The sequence below is a fragment of the Triticum urartu genome, chromosome 4A (assembly GCF_056163025.1).
Source record: "Triticum urartu cultivar PI428250 chromosome 4A, HENAU_Tu73, whole genome shotgun sequence".
NCBI lineage: Eukaryota > Viridiplantae > Streptophyta > Magnoliopsida > Poales > Poaceae > Triticum > Triticum urartu.
Window position 1 is genome coordinate 235,936,525 of NC_141876.1, and position 4,988 is coordinate 235,941,512.

A 4,988-nucleotide genomic window follows, 5' to 3' on the forward strand; every position below is an offset into this window, starting at 1 on the left:
TTCAGTGGCTTCGCTGTCGTCTGAAGCTTTTGCTGGGGAGGGCTCCACATTAGCTTCGTTGTTGGTTGTGGTAGCCTCAAGATTTTCTTCCTCCGCTTGACTAGCTGGAGGGTCGGTCACAAGCACGTTCTCCTGGAGAACTGCTTCTTGGTGGAGCAGAGGAGTGGGCTCTTGTGGTGCTTCTTCTGCGGCTGATGCAGCCAGAATGTCTTCAGCATAGACTTGAGGCCTTGGACCTTTGCGAAGCCTACGGAACGCAGACGACGCCTGTGGGGTTTGAGTGGGCTGAGCCTCATAGTCTTCTTCCTCTTGAGGGCGATCCGCCCATGAAGCATCCTGTGCAATTGGCGTTAGTGGACGACCAATGCTGATGAGTTCGCTGTGTTCTAATTGAGGAAGGGTTGCATCATCTTCTACATTGTCATGATGACCAATGTCTTCAGCAGCGATGGGATCAGCTGTTGGAATCTCTTTAGCTTCAGGAGCCTCTGTGGAAGCAGGCTCATGAACCGTCAGTTGACGTTCTGCGTCAGGGTGAACCATAGAAATAGGTGCAACTATCAATGGCTCTGTGGGAGCAGCCCAAGATTTCTTGGTCTTTCTCTTTTTCTTGCTGGGGGCAGTAGGAGAGGCTTCAGAGCTTTTCCTCTTCCTTGCTTCAGCCTCAGCAGTTCTTGTCTTCTTGAGCTCTGAAGCTGTTGACCGGCTCTTTGGCTTCGAGCCAGTCGTTGCAGTTGGGAAGACAAGCGGAACTGCTTCCTGCCTTGGTGCCTCTGGTTCAGCTGGAACAGTCTTCTTCTTTTTCTTTGCGGCCATCTTGGGGTCGATGCCAGGACGCCCAAGTGCCTTGCGCTTCTCAGCCTCATTGTAGGTTTGCACACATCTATCAGCCAGAGACTTCATCCGCTCACGTGAACCCTAAGCTTCTGCATGCTTCTTCAGAAAGTTTTCCTTTAGCTCATGCAACATGATCTTGAAGCTCTTCACTTCTTGCACGCTGAGCTTGGCCATATTCTTCTTGAACTGAGCCTTTTCATGATCAATTTTCTGCTTCAGTTCAACAATGTGCTGGCCAATGGCAAGTTCTGAAGCAATAGCGCCTTGGAAGGCGACGCTGAGGCCAACGGGCAGCTGTAGATCTTCAAAGCTGATGTTTGGTGTGGCAAACCACTCGTCAACGAAGTTGTGGATGATGGCGACATCAAAGAGAGGCAGATTGTTGAAGATTTCCGCTTCTTCTTTGCTCTTGATGAGTTGCTCAAGAGCGTCATCTCCAAGATCTTCATCACTTGACAGATCAATGGCTTCACTGCGCAGGATGGCAGCAGCTGTGAGCTCTTTGCCAGTGTGAGACTGAGGCATCTTGTCCTTCTGGTGCCTTGAGATGCGTGATAAGTCTTCAGACTGCACACTGTCTTCAGGAGGTGCAGTCGCCAATGGCTTCGCCTTTGAGATTTTTGGTGAAGGGGCTGGCTTTGAAGCTTTTGGCTTCTTCAACTGCTTAGGCTTCGGCACTGCAGGCACTGCTGGCGCTTCATCAGACTCAGTGTCAGCCGCAGGCTCATTCACTGCAGTCCCTTGAACCAAGATGTAGGTGATGAGGCCTTCAAGGTTGGCATATGGACCGATGACATTGGGTTCTGCTTCTCGTGTGCCATCTGCCCGTGGTGCTGAGGGACCAGGGTTGAAGTCTAACCCAAATTTCTTCTTATTCTGCTTCGCTGAGTTTTGGGCAAACTGGAAGTTGCGCTTGAACAGATTGTCGTCACGACACCAGAGTAGTGACGACGGATGTGCATCATCAGGCTGTGGCCCACGGACCATGCATGGATAGAAGCTTTGGGCAATAGCTTCATCTCTGGACCTGGGTACAAGATTCTTGTATAAGATGTCTCCCCACGGTCTTTTTATGGCACTTTTCTCAGCATACTCTTGGGTTGTGAAGCGGTATTTGAACCATTGTTCTGCCCAATAGCGTCAAATCCATTGGATTCGAGTCTTGCGCTGACCATAATTCTCTTCGGGATCTGTTTTGTACATTTCTGCTAGTTCATCAGGCAGATCTTTGGATGTTCCTCCACGTCGCTGTCTGCCCCCCTTCCTTGCTGCTATTTATGAAGCCATAAACTTTAACTTGAAAGGCTTCAAAACTTTCAAGGGCTTCAAAGGCTTTCTCTTGCTGGACCAACAGGAACTGGCTTCAGGAGAATTTATGTGATGCTGTAAGAATTCTGCAAATGAATGCAGACTATGAGAACCAAAGGATTCTCCCACGGACATGTACCTGTGACGGCATTAAGGTGAGACGGAAGGGGAAGAGGTCATATGCATTCTCAGAAGATTTTGAAGATAAATCAGTTTAGAAGACATTGACCTCATCGTGCGAAGACATTCACTCATAGATAAGAAGTTGGTTCCAGATTTGTACGAATCCACAGATCAGTACAAGTGAGGAATCTAACTACTTTTTGAAGCACAAGTGAATATTCTAGGCATGTTATGAGATGCAGTTTGAGAGAGATCTAGTTTGTGTGAGCAGAAACTGCTTGTGGTAGAAAGTGACAGATCAATAGGATCAACGGTGCTGTAAAAAGGCAGTTTTATTTACCACACTGAGAACTGCTAGACGGAGCGAGAGATGAGGCCGAGCAGTTCACTCGTCCGTGCCCTAACTTGGCGAGGGAGTAGACCTACGGCGACGGCAGAGAGGATGATGTCCGCGGTCGGCGTGAAGACGGCATCGGAGAGGTTGCGGCAGCGAAGCGCTTCGTCGCTGGCGTCGTCGAGAGCTAGCGGTGGCGCTAGGTTTCGTGCGAGGGTGGAAGAAGAGATAGTTACCGCAGTGAGTGTGTATTTATAGGCACAGGGGCGGCACTGTGCTATTACACTGGTGCCCCTGGTGATTCGCATTTGAGGAATGCGTGGCCAGTTTGCGGAAGTTTGGGGTTTGTTCCACGTCCCACGCACGCCTGGATTGTCAGGTGGTCGTTCCAGCTTCTCCGGATTTTATGTGGAGGAATGAGCATTGAAAACGGACTTTATGGTTGTCTCTATATCTTCTGCTGACAAGGATGCAGTGAAGACATTTGACAGTTTCAATAGAATGCATATGACTTAGAGAGATAGAGTTTGAGATAGAAAGCATAGAGAAGTTTGGGGTCCGATCACATTCACTTAGTTCAAAAGATTCAACACGAAGACACAGCTATAAGTGAATGTTGTAGAGGACAGAACACTAGTATATATATATATATATAGTCAACATAGTGAAGATAATCATGAAAATATGTTGAGTTCGAAGCCAAACCAAATGTGAAGACATTGCAAGGTAACGCCATGAGAGAAACACTTCAAAATAGAACGTTTGGTGGTGGCGTTACCCACCGTATAGGAAGTATTAGACCCAGACACGGCGCACAATTATCGTGGCGCTCCGAAGTCAAATTCCACATTAATGTATTCACACTTAGAATGTATGTCTTCATTGATTGAAGATATACTTCACTTCGTGTGTTGCACATCTAAGTCATCAATATGCATAAGGGTTAGGATGTGTGCCTGATCACAGGACATTTGAGGATTCCAGGATATTTAGCTCACACCGTAACTTGCAAAACCTCTTCTCATCCAAGGGCTTGGTGAAGATATCTGCCAATTGCTCTTCAGTGTTGACGTGTATGATATCAATGTCTTCCTTCACAACATGATCTCTGAGAAAGTGATGACGAATTTCAATGTGCTTTGTTTTCGAGTGCTGAACTGGGTTGTTGGCAATCTTGATGGCGCTTTCGTTGTCGCAGTAAAGTGGCACTCGCTTCAGATGAATGCCATAGTCCTTGAGTGTTTTCTTCATCCACAGAAGCTGAGCGCAGCAAGATCTAGCAGCAATGTATTCAGATTCAGCAGTGGAGAGAGATACACAGTTTTGCTTCTTTGAAGACCAACATACAAGTGATCGTCCCAGAAAGTGACATGTGCCTGATGTAGACTTGCGATCAACTTTGTCACCAGCATAATCAGCATCCGAGAATCCAACCAAATCAAACTCTGACCCATTTGGATACCATAATCCTAGAGTTGGGGTGTGAGCCAAATATCGAAGAATTTGCTTCACAGCTAAGTGATGCGACTCCTTTGGTGCCGCTTGAAATCGAGCACACATGCAAACACTAAGCATAATATCTGGCCTAGATGCACATAGATAAAGTAAAGAACCAATCATGGAGCGGTATACCTTTTGATCGAACTCTTTACGATTGTCGTCAGGACCCAGATGATGTTTGGCTGGCATTGGTGTTGTGAAGCCTTTGCAGTCTTGCATACCGAACTTCTTCAGGCAATCTTTGAGATACTTCTCTTGAGATATGAAGATGCCATTGTGTTGTTGTCGTATTTGAAGACCAAGGAAGAACTTCAGCTCCCCCATCATGGACATCTGATATTGCTCTTGCATCATATATCCAAACTCTTCACTGTACTTCTGATTGGTGCAGCCGAAGATAATGTCATCCACATATATTTGGCACACAAACAGTTCACCATCATATGTATTCGTGAAAAGAGTGGGATCTAGGGAACCAGGTATGAAGCCTTTGCTCTTCAGGAAATATTTGAGTGTGTCATACCAGGCCCTAGGGGCTTGTTTGAGGCCATACAGTGCCTTGTTGAGCTTGTATACCATGTCAGGATGTTTTGGATTTTCAAAGCCAGGCGGTTATGCAACATACACTTCTTCTTAAATCTTGCCATTGAGAAAGGCACTCTTCACATCCATTTGATATAGAAGTATGTTATGATGATTTGCATAGGCCAGCAGTATGCGCATGGCTTCAAGCCTAGCCACAGGAGCAAATGTTTCATCGAAGTCAATGCCTTCCACTTGAGTATATCCTTGAGCAACGAGACGAGCTTTGTTTCTGACAACTTGACCATGCTCATCTTGCTTGTTGCGGTATATCCATTTGGTGCCTATTATGTTGTGCTTCCGT